We start from the raw sequence: 16,501 nt of genomic DNA on the forward strand, positions 1-16,501 counted from the left end.
ATAATCATATATATGTATATATATATATATACATATAGTTACAAATATATTTATATGTATAATATATATGTATATACATGTATAATATATATAATAAATATATATATGTATATATATACATATATATTTATTATATATATTATACATATATATACATATATATTATGCATATAAATATATTTATAACTATACTGATATCTATGTCTATCGATAGATATATAGCCACATAGATAGATAGATATAATGTGGGTGTATAAGTTTTGTAAGTTATCTAAACAAAGTACTGAACAGTGTTATTGACAATTTCTTTAATCTCAAGTTGAATGTGGCGTTTGTTTTTATAGAAACTAATTTCAATTAAAGCAATAACAATTATATTCATAAAGAAAAGATTTTTCACATAAATAAAAGATTTTTCACATAATTATCTGTATGTTCATCTAAGAAATGAGTACCAAGAATAGGGTATCTTTGGTTTTAGAGAATAGACTCAGAAATCTGAGTAATAGCCACATATTCAGTCTCACAATGAGATGCTGGAAATTACCTCAAAGTATTTATAAGCTTTTTCGTAGTTCAAGTAAGAAATACAAATTGCACTTTTGTCACAGGGTAAATCTTTATTCATGTAGTATAATCTTCGAGACGGAATTAATGATACTTAAGTATGGATAACCTGCAGCGCGAATATTCAAAAAGATACTTTATTTCAGTAAAAAAAAAAATTGTAGACGGTCCAAACTGACAAAAATATTGCTGTCAGACAGCGCATCTGCTGCTCTGAGAGTCGATTCAGACCGAAATTCGATACCTGTCAGGGTAGACCTTGCCATATTTTATCAAAATCGGTAAATTTATTAAGGATTTGTTCGAATGTGCTCTTAATATAAATGGAAGGCTCATTAAGTGTGAGGTCCATGAAATGAAAGACAGATAGAACATGCACCCTCATTTTGCTCAGGAAAATTAATCCTGTTACGTAAACCCTTAGAGGACATCGGCTTGCAACTTGCAAGAGTATCTGATATCTTTTCATTTTTCACCTGAGATGGCAATTATCTAATACCTCCATTGGAGAAATATCTAATGACATCGAACAGGTGTATTTGTTAGTAATAGAAGGCGTCTGTCTGCTCTTGTGATTTGACAATGAATTCTCTTCCTTTCCTTTTGCTGAGGTTGTTAAAAACGCCGAAGCCTCTGATGTTATATTTAGCGTTCGAGTCGTCTCTAGAGATTCACCTTAATGCTTAAAAGTGAGGCTTCGGGGTCTGATCCAATTACCTAGGCCGAAGTTTTCTCGCGCCGCCGCGAGAGGTCAGGCGTCGGTGGAGTTGAACTCGATCAGAGACAGAGCGATGGTCGCCAATTAATCAGCGGTGCGATACAGTCTCAATAACGGCTTTTCATAGACGCAATGGACTACTTTGCACCTCCTCGGTGCGAGGAGCTGGAATCCGTCTGTCATTATTCTGCTATGGGGCGAAAACCCGTTCTCCTGGCGCGGCGCGATTGGACGGTTGCTTACTTGGCAGGTTCCTTCCAACCAATCAGAGGGCAGGTTAGTGGGAAAAGTGATCACCACGGCGGGGCTCAAAGCCTAATCCCGTAATAACCTTTTCCTTCTGCTTACCCGCCCAGAAAATGTGAAGGTATGGTAGGAAGCGCAGGTGAAAAAATATAGGCCGGAGCCTACGAGGATTCATCACAAATGTATTTCTATGGCTTTCTCAATTATAGACAATGGGTTTGTTCACATAAAGACCAGAGGAGACTTCAGAGAAGGCGGCGTTTGTCAAATGGAATTTGAAGCTGACGGAATCACGTCAAGTTCCGGGATAGGCTCTGTTAGTTCATGAGTTACTAACGTTGTGGTATTTACGATATCTTGTGACATTCATTCATTTCTAAGGGAAAGCGTTGTTTCCTGAATGAGTCTTGAATAATGGGGCTTCTACGTATGTAAACTAAGAAATTGTACATTTTCCTATAATATTTCTTTAATATTATTTTATTTATTTATTCATTTCATTTATTTATTTATTTATCTATTTATTATTTTTTTTTGTCTATGAATAGCTTTCGTAGAGTATCCATTATTGTAAAGAAGAGACAGACTGAAACCACTTTCGATTCATCTGACAGCGTGGGATATGTTTCATCGTGTATATGTTTGTACACTAGTGATTATGAGAGTGAGCTTGATAAAAGGAGTATTTTATTTATATAAATAAAAATCACACCTTTACCATCGAATAGAAACATTAGGTATTCTAGAAAGCAATCGGAGATTAGCAGATTTTAGAAATATAGATAATGACTTGTTAGGATCACACTGAGAGAATTTGTTTCTGAAACTGAGGGAGTAGTGACGTGCAGAACAGGTTGGTAGCAACCGCAGGAAGGCAATCGCCTCGCTGCTTGCAGGCTCTTAACAAGTTTGTTAATGATGACTGATTAGCTGCCGGAGCTGCCGCTCTATCAGTTTGCGGCTTCGGAGGTTTGCAAAGATGTGACGAAAACAGATAAACCAAACGGAAAGAGAAAGGTTGGTGAGGGAATGTGTTGTCACTTGGATTGCAGAGGAAAACAACGTATAATGCCGTGTAAAACATCAGCTCTGACCGGCAACTCTCCAGTTGCTCACCAGATGCGGTGGAGTGAGGGTGCGTCCCATAGCTCCGGAAAAAAGAGTTGCCAGATGCACGATCCATGGCTAAATTTAACCTAAAGTCAAATAAAAACTACCGAGGCTAGAGGGCTGCAATTTTGTAAGTTTGATGGTTGGAGGGTGGGTGATCAAAATAGCAATTTTCAGCCCTCTAGTCTCACTAGTTTTTTAGATCTGACGGCGGACTAGCAAAGCCGACACAATAGCTTTCTTTTACAGAACACTAAAATGAAGTCTGTTGTAGACTGGATGATATGGGTCACTGTCATAACACTTTTCCAGTTGTTATTATTTAGAGGAACCATATTCACATAGAATAAGCCTACAGGGGCCATTGACTTGAAATTCAAGCTTCCAAGGAATATGATGTTCATTAGAAAGTTGAAAGATAAAGCGGCATTCAGTATGAGTTTGTAATCTAAAGCAATCATAGCGCTGTACACCTCTGTGATTACAGAGCTCACTATTGCTTGTAACCTTAACGTCGAAAATTTTAGAACTTCTGATATTTATCCAGTCTGCAGTAGAAGTATGTCAACAAGTATGTGTGGTCTTAAACGTCGTATCTTCACCAAAAGCAAAAGAAAAATATGTTTTGGTTCTAATTGACCTCAAAATCCGATAATCTTCCTGGGTCGACAGCCACCAATTGCAAATATATCCATCGAAATTCGTGTTAACTTTTTTTTTTTTTTTTTAAGGAAAGTTGGCAGCAAAAATTCCAGAATCTATTTCAAAATCTAATCTCTACTTCTTGTTGGCCCTTTGCCGACCCCTCCACAAAATTGCACTGAAATTTATCCATAACATTTCATATAAGAACCAAGAAGAAGAAAGAAGACAAAAGACAATTTTTATGTACATAAGTATATACATTAATTATTAGTTTCTATGGATTTTAACGATGAAGCTAGTATGTTTTACTGCAGTAATCAACTGTTAGGAAAGGCAAATTAGATGATGCAATACGTGAAGAATTGGAGCAATAAAAAGTACTTTGTAGCCTGAAGGTCCCCGGCCCTTTAGAGTAGGTAATATTGTTCCGATAAATATTGTTATAATAGCAAAACAACAATAGCAACAACAATAATGATACTAAAGCTAAATTTTGTAATATGCATTTAACTTTGACGCACGCACAGCCGACAATGATTTTCTCCAGAAAATTATATATATGTAATATGTACAGTATATGCAATATATATATATAGATATATATATATATATATATATATGTACATATATATACATATATATATATATATATAATATATATATATATATATATAAATATATGTGTGTGTGTGTGTGTGTAATGTGTGTGGTTCGATTTCTAGGCAAGTCGAGTGGACAGGTACGATCTGTTAAAAAACCACTGGACTTCGTACCTACCCCGACCCAGCTGGGGCGGACAGACATGTTTGTACATATATATATATATATATATATATATATATATATATATATATATATATATATGATATATATATATATACACATACATATATATGCAATAAAATTACAAATGTCCGTAATACCTGATTCGCTCTACCTCGAAATTAATAAATTTTCATATATGCCAAACGAAGGGGAATGTTTTTTAGTTGATACGAAAATATTTCGTCGGCTCGTCGGCTCGAACCACGGAACCAAGAATTCATAACGTGCTGTGACGCACTTTATCCACAAGACTATCGCGAGAGGTTAACATATATGAAAATATATCAATTCCGAGTTAGAGAGAATTGGATATTAAAGGACACTGGTAGCTTAATGCTTGTATTGGAATCACGGTGATATGATGAAATTATATATATATATATATAATATAATATATATATATATATATATATATATCTATATATATGTATATATATACATATATATATATATAATATATATATATATATATATATATATATATATATGTGTGTGTGTGTGTGTGTGTGTGTATATATCTCTATATATATGAATATTTAATTATAATAACAGAAAAAGATGAAGCATAGTTATAGAGACTTCTTCAAAGGACAGATACCAAGCGGTTGATATTCATAATATACACGCTAGCAAAACAGTACATACAAACGGCTTGTATGTTCGTATGAATTGCCCTGCTAGCATCATATTAATTATGAATTTCAACCACTTTCTATCAGTCTCCTGAAGAGCCCCTTGTTAGTAATAAACCGACACCAGTCAGGACCTACAACCATGTTTCACTATCTCCTCCCTATGGTGTTTATATATATATATATATATATATATATATATATATATATATATATATTATATATATGTATATATATATATATATATATATATATATATATAATGTGTGTGTGTGATGTGTGTGTGTGTGTCTATTATAAAATTTTGTTTGTGAGTATAAGACCTTTATATATATATATTATATATATATATATATATATATATATATATATACATATATATATATAATATATATTATATATATATATATATATATAAATAAAGGTTTTTTGCCACGAAGAAAAAAAGTGAAAAAGCGAGATAGCCTAGGTACTTTCGAGGTCCTGTTCGGACCCTTTACTGAGGCAAACTGATTTTACAAAGAACAACATAGTCAAAAGAAGCTTAATATACAAACTGACACTACCAGATTAGCCATAAGGGCGATTTTCACTCTACAGAAAGGCGGGAGCCGCCAGAGGCTAGCCACACCTTGAAGGATACCCACAGTAAACAAGTGATTCTTCCAGAAAACAGTACATTTTGAAAAAAACACGGGAGCATATACAATTTAATATCATGAATTTTTACAACAATTTTCCCAACAAAAATTATTATTAATGAAAAGACGAAAGAAAATATAAATATATATATATCGAGCAAGAGAAAGAGGGAGAGAGAATATCGAACCAGAGAGAGAGAGAGAGAGAGAGAGAGAGAGAAATAATAACTATATGCATGTGGGACTAATTTATTAGTTGTTCATTTATTTTGAGGTCCTTCATAAACATCTTACAAATATATGGGTCCAATTGGTACATTCCCAGACTAAGATTTAGGTTGTTTTTATTAGTGATTTGTATAATTGCCGATTCCAGTAAATTTCTTGAAACATAATCATTAGATCTAGCAATTACCGAGGTATCACCCCAATTAATACAATGAGATTTTTCACTCAGTTATTATTACTTTCTCTCACCTCTCTCTCTCTCTCTCTCTCTCTCTGTCTCTCTCTCTCTCTCTCTCTCTCTCTCTCCTCTCTCTCTGGTTCGATATTCTCTCTCCCTCTTTCTCTTGCTCGATATATATATATTTATATTTTTCTTTCGTCTTTTTCATTGATAATAATTTTTGTTGGGAAAATTTGTGTAAAAATTCATGATATTAAATTGTATATGCTCCCGTGTTTTGTTTTCTGGAAGAATCACTTGTTTACTGCGGGTATCCTTCAAGGTGTGGCTAGCCTCTGGCGGCTCCGCCTTTCTGTAGAGTGAAAATCGCCCTTATGGCTAATCTGGTAGTGTCAGTTTGTATATTAAGCCTTCTTTTGACTATGTTGTTCTTTGTAAAATCAGTTTGCCTCAGTAAAGGGTCCGAACAGGACCGAGAGTACTTGGCTATCTCGCTTTTTCATTTTTTTCCTTCGTGGCAAAAAACCTTTATTTATACATAGCATCAATCACGTTTTATATACTTCGTGATCAAGTTATTCATATATACTATATATATATATATATATATATATATATATATATATATATGTATGTATGTATGTATGTATGTATGCACGTATGTAATATATATATATGTATATATATATTACACAAAATTTGCGTGTTTTTTTTTACATGAATTTGAATCGAATAGACTTAGTAAACTGACGTAACAGAAAGTTGCTCGATCAGTCAGCAACGGAAACGTGTCCGTTCCGAGTGCGCTGGAACGTAACAACTTGGCCTCCCTCGAAAATGCCTACCTGAGGTCACAGAGAACACTGTTCTTGGCCGAGAGCTCTGCCCGTAACAATGGTGAAGTTACCTAATGCTGGCTCTCCTTCAGAAGATTATGGTACTTATTAATGAGAGGACCTTCAAGAGAGGGTCCTTGGCTTTCGTAGCCCCTGGAAGTCGCAGGTAAAAGCGTTGGGAGTAGCAGGCTTATTGTCAAACTCGTGATTCAGTTCTTCGGAAGCACTGGGCACTCGGACCTGTGATAAGGAGAAACGGCTGTTTTAATAATAATAATAATAATAATAATAATAATAATAATAATAATAATAATAATAATAATAATATTTCCTGTTAAAATTGATAGTTGCCTAGTGCAAATTCATCTTATTAAAAATTTTGAAGACTCCATATGAGATTAATTCGAACGATGCAGGCACCCTTTTTAACAGGGCATGCTTAAAATGGGGTCTACTTCATTCCATAAATAATAATAATAATAATATATCCTGTTGAAACTGATAGTTGCGTAATGCGGATTCATCTTAAGAAAAATTGAGAAGACTCCAAATAAGATTAATTCGAACGATGCATCCATCCTTTTTAACAGGACATGCCTAAGAGGTGATCTACTTCCTTCCAATAATAATAATAATAATAATAATAATAATAATAATAATAATAATAATAATAATAATAGGTTGGTAAAGTTAATAATGGTGATAGGGGTAGGAAAGGAGTGTAGCTGGAAAGGAGCTGGAAATGGGTATTACATAATGAATCGTGACAATAGCACTGACTGAAACGATATCAATACTAACAATGATAAGTATATCAAAATTCGCCTTAGGTTTGGTGAATTGAAATAATGATGGTGATGATGAGAAGAGAGATGGTGGGAGGAGGATAACACTGCTAATTGATTGGTTTATGGTTACTGAAACTGGCGTCACTACATCCAGATTATTGACGTCGTGGTGAATTTAAACAGGAAACTGGGAAAGATTAAATGGAAATTCATATAAAGAAATATATATATATATATATATCTATATCTATATCTATATCTATATCTATATCTATATATACACATATTACGTGAACGTCGTCGTAGTAGAAGTGTGGCCCCTAGCTGCAACCTCTTTCATTCCTTTTACTGTACCTCCGTTCATATTCTCTCTTTTCCATTCCACCTTCTATAACAGTTGTTTCATTGTGCAACTACTAGGTTTACCTCCTGCTACACCTTTCCAACCTTCTTACTATTAATTTCCCTTTCTGCGCTGAATGACCTCATAGGTTCCAGCGCTTGGCCATTGGCCTAAATTCTATATTTCATTCATTAGACCAGGAGGCTCGTATTTCGAGAATTAATGTTTGGTATATATAGCTAATGCGGGCATATAGAAGGTCGCTGAAGATTGTCAACAATTGTATTCTTGACAAATTATTCTGTTGACTAATGTATGTGTATGTATATATTACATAAACACCGTAAAGAATATATATATATATATATAATTATATATATATATATAATATAATATATATATATACACTCATACATATATATATATAGATATATATATTTATATAAATATATATATATACACTAAACACGTACAGACACTCCCATAATATATATAATATATAATATATATATAATTATATATACCCTAATTAATATAATATATATATATATATAAAAACACTAAACCAACACACCTCCCATATATATATATATATAATATATATATATATATATATTGTTATAATAGATAATAAATATATATATATATATGGGAGTGTCTGTACGTGTTTAGTGTCCATCTTTTTATATTAAATATTCTTAATGTACTAGTTTTGTTAGTTAATGTAAAAAAAAAATTGCAAACATATTCCAGTTTCTTCTTTACTTTTCCTTTCATTACGAATGCTGCCCGTTCATTGAACAGCAATTAGCTCTTTATTTACTTGTTAGAGATAGTAGATACATTTTAACACTATCCAAGGTATGGTAAAAATCACGCAATGAAAAACGTGAGAACTTGTAACTTAATTCGCAAAAACTATGCAAAATTTTATTATCTTTAACAGGGGGTTTTCAAACTGCGATTAGAGGAACACCAGGCCTTCGCAAAGAATTTCCAAGAATATTTCTTAAACAAACATCAGTTGCACTCTTGTCCATTGTCACAATGCACAAATTATTCAGTTGACTCAGTTACATGGTAAATTGATTATAATTTGAAACGTTTGATTACCAAGTACATCATTGCCATTTTATTAGAGGTTATTTGCAAAACACTCATTTTTCTCTGTATTTACTGACGGATTAATGGCGTAACAAGTTGATGGGCTGATAACTCAGGGGGTACATAATTCATTCCGAGGGATGAAGGTTATAACCCCATTTCTAACGTCACTTTCCAAAAGAACAACGAGACCCTCTGGGGAAAAAATACATAAGCCAGCTCGTTATTTCTAGGAATTCAATTCGAGGAAGACAAATTATTTCCTGCGAGGACAGAGGGTATCAAAGAAAGTCCCTGAATGATATAACTGAGAATCCCAAATGACAAACTTCCCACCCCCCTCTCCCCCTTCCCCCCATTCCACCCCACCCACCCCATGCCCCACCCCCATCCGCTCGCCAAGCCACAAATACCTGCATGTCTTGTAAATCACCCAACGTGCCATTCACAATCTATTACACCAATTCCACCTCCGCTGCCGGATACAATTACGCAAAAATAGGTGTGGCCGATGAACTGAAATTGGCACCGGCCGTCGTATGTTTATCCGAGAGACTCTTGATACTTTAGTAGTGTTTCCAGTGATTACAGACACTCAACGGTCTTTACCCATTCAAGCCCTTCCTCTGGAAAATTGCCACGGGTGGCATTTTCTCTTAAAACTCTCTCTTGGAGCGCTCGAACCGCCCCCCCCCCCCCCCCCTCCCCCGCCTCGTCTTTTTTTTTTTTTTTTTTTTTTTTTTTTTTTTTTTTTTTTTTGGATGATGACGAGACGACGAATTCGACTCGAAAATGTTCAGTTGGAACAAAGAGAGAGAGAGAGAGAGAGAGAGAGAGAGAGAGAGACTTATTACGACCGCATGATAAACGACGGTTAAGTCGCCATATGCAGTCGACTTTAAGCGAATTCCCTGAGGCATTGTCATAGCCAGGGGAAAACGGACCATCATCATATCGTCATCATCATCATCATCATCCTAGTCATCATCATCATCATCATCATCATTTCCAGGACAATTCACAGGATCATTATGCAGTTGTCTCTCTCATACCCGAGTGACTTCTTGGGATTTTGATGTGCGTGGGAGAGATGAATGGATGGAAGGTTTTGATTCCGTTTAAAAGATATGAAGACGAAGGATGCATAAAGAGCATTATCACGTATGATTTCCAGGCATCCATGATTAGAGCTGAGATTTTGAAGAAAGATTAGTGCTGTCATAAAAAGTGACATTTTCAAGAAAGATTAGTGCTTAAGTGAGATTTTCAAGAAATTTTAGTGCTTTCATGAAAAGTGAGATTTTTCAAGAAAGATTAGTGTTTTCATAAAAAGGAAACATTTGCAAATTACGCTAAATGATTAAAAATAAAGAAATAAAAAGCATGCCTTAATCGTTTGAATTGAAATTTTACGGGAGAAATGAGGATAGCGTATTGATGATAAGTAGAATTATCTGCAAATTACGCTATTATTATTATTATTATTTTTATTATTATTATTATTATTATTATTATTATTATTATTATTATTATTATTATTATTATTATTATTCAGAAGATGAACCTTATTTCTACGGAAACATCTGGTGGGGACTACTCACTTGAAATTCAAGCTTGCAAAGAATATTGTGTTAATTTGAACGAAGTAACAGAAGTTAATAGGAAAGACAGAAAGAAGAGATCACTTATTAGAAAAGAAAAAATCAATTAACAAATTATTAAGTAAATAGATGAAAATGGATATAAATTACAAAATAGAAGTAGAATTGCTTTAGAGGAAGAAAGATGAACATAGATGAAAATAGATGCGCGGACGAATCAGTAGGTAGATAAGATCTTAAATGACTACATAGTTAACTATAGATAATGATTTGTATAATACTTAATACTTCTCTCTCTCTCTCTCTCTCTCTCTCTCTCTCTCTCTCTCTCTCTCTCTCTCAAGCATATAGCCGAGATCCTTAACAGAAGAAAATTTACGCCTGACGATAATGCCCTGAAGTAATACAATGTAATAGAATATTTTTCGACTACCAAGAGCAACTGTATGTCTACATAAACAAAGTTTTTGAAATTTATTATCTATGGAAGAAAAAGAGACACCTTCTCCCTGAAGGAGACGTGTATCAAAGAGAAAAATATCAAAGACCAACTTAGGTTAAATGCACCACGATTGCTTTTGAACTTGAGAGTGGTTTTCCAGGCCTTATATTTATTTTTATTCATAATAAAAGCTTTTGACTTCCGCCGCCAAGCATAGAGAGGCGGTCGGGTATTCTCATCCCTTTCTTTCTTTAATTAGAGGATAACCCTGACTGAAGGGGCTGACCTGTGCAGCAGCAGATACGAAGGGCGTTTTGGGGGTGTTTGTCGTTCCGTCTGTATTGATTTGCGTGACCCTATGTGGTGCCCTTACACATCCTCGTATTCTAGAGCGTGCCATAACCCTCTCTCTCTCTCTCTCTCTCTCTCTCTCTCTCTCTCTCTCTCTCTCTCTCTCTCTCTCAGGGCCTCCGTCGCTTTAGAATCTGAGTGCCCTCTGCTTGAGGGTCCACTCAAACGCACTGTATGGTTCTTTTCTCTTTCATCCTCCTGTTTTTTATCTCAGTAGGTGACTTCGGCTTTCTCTGATTAGAGAGAGAGGCTACGTTCCTCTCTAATCTCTTCTCTTTCCCCCTTTGGATTTCCCCTTTTCTAGGTCTATTCCTTCTTCCTTTCCTGCGAGGGGAAGTGAGAAGAGTTTACAAAGAAGTCCTGCTTCCTTTCCTGCGAGGGGAAGTGAGAAGAGTTTACAAAGAAGTCCTACTTCCTTTCCTGCGAGGGGAAGTGAGAAGAGTTTACAAAGAAGTCCTACTTCCTTTCCTGCAATGGGAAGTGAGAAGAGTTTACAAAGAAGTCCTACTTCCTTTCCTGCGAGGGGAAGTGAGAAGAGTTTACAAAGAAGTCCTACTTCCTTTCCTGCAATGGGAAGTGAGAAGAGTTTACAAAGAAGTCCTACTTCCTTTCCTGCAATGGGAAGTGAGAAGAGTTTACAAAGAAGTCCTACTTCCTTTCCTGCAATGGGAAGTGAGAAGAGTTTACAAAGAAGTCCTACTTCCTTTCCTGCAATGGGAAGTGAGAAGAGTTTACAAAGAAGTCCTACTTCCTTTCCTGCAATGGGAAGTGAGAAGAGTTTACAAAGAAGTCCTACTTCCTTTCCTGCGAGGGGAAGTGAGAAGAGTTTACAAAGAAGTCCTACTTCCTTTCCTGCGAGGGGAAGTGAGAAGAGTTTACAAAGAAGTCCTACTTCCTTTCCTGCGAGGGGAAGTGAGAAGAGTTTACAAAGAAGTCCTGCTACCCTTCCTGCAATGGGAAGTGAGAAGAGTTTAGAAGTAGTGTTGTCTCGTGCTAGCTTCTTCACCACTGCCATGCAGACCAGACCAGTTTTACCATTTTTTTTTGAGATAGTTACCTTTAATTGCTACATGTTTCATAATGTTTGTGTTATCTTTTCTTGTTTACTGAAGCCTGTATGATTACTGACCTTTCTAGGTTAGGTTGTAATCTTACTGTAAATTCCTAGCGGTCTTCATTTTGGTGATCCGTAGAAGTCCTTTTTAACTTTATAAAGTTTTATACTTTTACATTTTCACACCGAAGCCTGTGACATCTTCATAATAAAATTACTGTACTTAATACCTCACTATTGTCATTACGTTGATATCAGGCCCCGTAAAATGTAAATAAGTGTAACTGTTCTACTAGAGAAAATGCAAAGAGTAAATTACAGTACCTATGATTCTGATTAGCATACAATATATCGGCTTCAATAAGAGTTCAGTTCTCATTACTGGCAGAAACCTATTAACTTCATTCGTCTTTGGGAACCATTAAAGTTTTGTTATCTGGATTCGTAATCATTTTCTGTCTTTGTATACCCAAAGTTTATCACGAGTTAGTGTATGAATATACGATGCTAAATAATTACGCATAAGAAAGCAAAATGTTCAGGTATTCTTTTCAATAAGGATCACTCAAAGCGTGACAAGTGGCTGTAGGAAGAAAATTCTCCATAAAGAATTCAGGAGTACACGCGATTAGTCGCACGTAGCCGGTATACGTTTTTTTAACGATGTTAAATTGATTGGCGTATGGGTATATGTGATTCCTGACCAAAAAAAAAATCAAGAACCCGCCGTCATGGAAACAGTAACATAACACCTCTCTTCAACTTACTCCCAACTGTTAAATAAATTGGCGTATGTGATTCCTGAAAAAAAAAATGAAAATCAAGAACCCACCGTCATGGAAACAGTAATATATCATCTCCGTTCAACTTACTCCCAACTGTTAAATAAATTGGCCTATGGGTCTATGTGATTCCTGACAAAAAAAAAATGAAAATGAAAATCAAGAACCAGCCGTCATGGAAACAGTAGTGTATCACCACCGGTAAACTTACTCCCAACTGTTAAATAAATTGGTGTATGGGTCTATGTGATTCCTGAAAAATTAATATTTAAAAAAAAATCAAGACCCCGCCGTATTGGAAACAGTAATATAGCACTAGCACCTCCGCTCAACTTACTCCCAACTGTTAAATAAATTGGTGTATGGGCCTATGTAATTCCTGATGAAAAAAAGGAAAAAAAATGAAAATCAAAACCCGCCGTCATGGAAACAGTAATATAGCACCAGCACCTCCGTTCAACTTCCTCCCAACGAACAAAGCGACGCGCGGAGCCCCGAGAGGCAGCAGCAGACAAGACACTTGGTTCTCGTTTGACTGGAATCTCGTCGGCTTTGCCTCCGACACGGCAACTTTACCGGGTGCCTGTTTTGTTTTTGTTTTGTGTTCTCCCATTCATCGAAGAACGAGCATGAAGACGTGTCAGAGGCAAAGACAGAAGATTTCCAAGCATCACGGAGCTCTTTGCCTTTGATGCCTTCACTCTTCTCCTTTTGAAGTTATTAGCATCCTTCGCTACAAGGAGCCGAAAAGGAAGGCGGAAATTAGCTGAGAAGGATTTCGTAATTCGGCTTCTTTCAGTTTTTTTTTTCTCTCTCATTAAAAAAACGTTTTCACAAACAATCACACACACTAGCATAAGTATACTGTAACCACTGAATCGTGGATGCACCTCATATGCAGAGAACTTTCATAATTCTAACCATTGCTTACACCCATACAGGAGGTTCATCAAGAGTGCATTGAACACCCCAATACACGCAGTATCATACGCCCTTGTTTCACACACTTGCGCTTTTGGGGAATCAGGGCCTTTCCTTTTACAGTAACTATTCCAGACCTTACGTGCCTTTTTCGGGGTATTAATACCTTCCCTTTTGCAGTAACTAATTCAGACCATATGTGCCGATTTCAGGTATTAAGGCCTTTCCTATAACAGTAGCTATTTCAGACCATATGTGCCTTTTTCGGGGTATTAAGGCCTTTCCTTTTCCAGTAACTATTTCAGACCACATGTGCATTTTTCGGGGTATTAAGGCCTTTCCTTTTACAGTAACTATTTCAGACCTTATATGCCTTTTTCATCGACCGATTGTCTACCAGTCTCTCCACATGAACAGACTATCTCAAGATACCGTCGGCCAAACTTTCTTGCATCTTCCTTCATCCTTCACACATCTCCACTTTTCTCACCTCGTCGGTTCTTCTTGCCCCACAGATACTATACAACTGCTTCCATATTTATTCTTTTAATTGTATTCACCATTCACAATTCACTTCCATAAAGCAAAGTCGTTTCAATAAAACTTTCATCCATTCATACTTTCGCTTCTAGGGAGATTCCTAGTATCTTCTAAATTTGTTGTTCATACCCTGCCACCTTCCATGTTTCCCCTGTTCTTTGACTCACCAGTTTTCATTCTCCTATCATCCGTTATATTTATTCCTAAATGGTCATAAAAATCAGCTGGTGCCATTTTTCCAAAATACTTATTTCTATTCATTTCGCCGTCTTCCAAGCGTTAGTCACTTCCATAAACCCTATTCATATTATTATCAACATTCCATCTACCTGTTCATTCAGGAACATTTTCATGGAGTATTTTCTTTAAAGTACTGGTAGGATTTTGCTTAATGAATGAATAGCTGGAGTGATAAAACAAATGATTCCCAGTATAAAGATGAATACCTTTTGTGCAACTTCTTAGTGTAGGTAAAACCATTTTCCTTTACATAATTTTGAAGGTCCCTGTTATGACAGATATTGGATTCATTTACCATACCCAAGGATGATGTGCTTTATATGGGGCACAATTACTTTTCCGGAGATCAATATCATAAATATTAGCGTAACGGTTTTTTTTTTCTTCTTTTTAGGGAGTTGTATCATCATCACCTTATCGGATGACAAGGTGAAATTCGAATATACATTACAAATGTCTCCTCTCAGTTTCCAAAACTTACAAAAAAAGAAAAAAATCTCATTGTTCAATGTAACTCTTTCTACAACACTCAGCTCTGTTCGCCGACATATTTTGCAACGAAATTCTCTCGTACATAATAGTGAAACAAATGAACGGATGTGACCAAAGTTTCCATGTATTTGTTTTTATTGTTTTTGCATTTTTGGTGATTGGCCCTTTTAATTAAGTGCATTCATCGAAAGAATCTCATCATCTTGACAAAATATTTCTGTATAATTTTAAAAAAAATTTAGTTTTATTATTATTACTTTATTATTCCTGTTTCATTATTATTACTTTATTATTCCTTACTATTAGTTTAATTGTTTATACATTTCTAGTGATTGACTATTAAGTAAATTCATCGAATGAAACTCATCTTTATGATGAAAGTTCCTTGTCTTTGTTTTTGTTTATTTTTCCTCTCTCGTGATTGACTCTTGAATACATTCGTCGAATGAAACTCATCTTTCAATGCAGCAGATCGAGTCGAATAGATGCCTCGACTCTTAAATACAGTTTTATCGAAGGAAACTCATGCAGCAGATCGAGTCGAATTGCTGAAGCCTGTTCCTTCAAAGGTATCGTCGACGCGCTCATGACAAGGCGAGCGAGCGAGCGAGCCATCGACCAGCTATAGCTAGCTATTTAGTAGCTCCAGCCAGCTAGAGCTCCAAGCTCCAAGCTCCCTGGGCGTTAAACGGCCTCGCATGCACCCGGGCTTTATTGTAATGGCATTGAGCCGCTGACGTGTGAGGCAACACGCCAGGTATCATTTTTATTACTGACAGGCATGATACATACCAGCGCCCAGGTGGTTCCTTGATGACTGTAATTTGCGAGCGAGTCACACCTCTCCCCGGAACAAAAACAAGGGGGTTCCTCGTTAAACATTTTTTTTTTTTCTGATGGGTTGTCCCGCGTAATGGGCTAAGATTATGATTATATGTTGAACAAGATTTTCGTATGCTTAATTACTGACGTCTTGCGTAATGCTTTTGTAATACTTTGGGGAAATCTCCGAATCCAGTTGCGACACAGGCAGGCGACCGGGGCGAAACATTCTGGAACGATCCGAAGGGTTCTGGAGCGACGTGGGGCTGGAAGGAGAGTTGTCCCCTTTCCAGAAATAATCATCCAGACCGCATAATGCCGCTTATTAAAGCCAACGTAGTAATGAAGGGTAGTTGAGAAAAGGCGACGGGCTGTCGAATTACGCCCTCGCA

General features: G+C 35.9%; 1 long non-coding RNA gene across 1 annotated transcript in view; it reads right to left on the reverse strand.

Annotated features, from left to right (window-relative positions):
* LOC135225039 (uncharacterized) overlaps positions 1-16,501 on the reverse strand; it is a 181,890-nt gene that overhangs the window by 22,554 nt on the left and 142,835 nt on the right. Inside the window, exon 3 of the long non-coding RNA XR_010316891.1 lies at positions 6,639-6,869. This is a non-coding gene — a long non-coding RNA (uncharacterized LOC135225039). The remainder of the gene's footprint in view (positions 1-6,638; positions 6,870-16,501) is intronic.

This window comes from Macrobrachium nipponense, chromosome 12 (assembly GCF_015104395.2).
Source record: "Macrobrachium nipponense isolate FS-2020 chromosome 12, ASM1510439v2, whole genome shotgun sequence".
NCBI classification, from domain to species: domain Eukaryota; kingdom Metazoa; phylum Arthropoda; class Malacostraca; order Decapoda; family Palaemonidae; genus Macrobrachium; species Macrobrachium nipponense.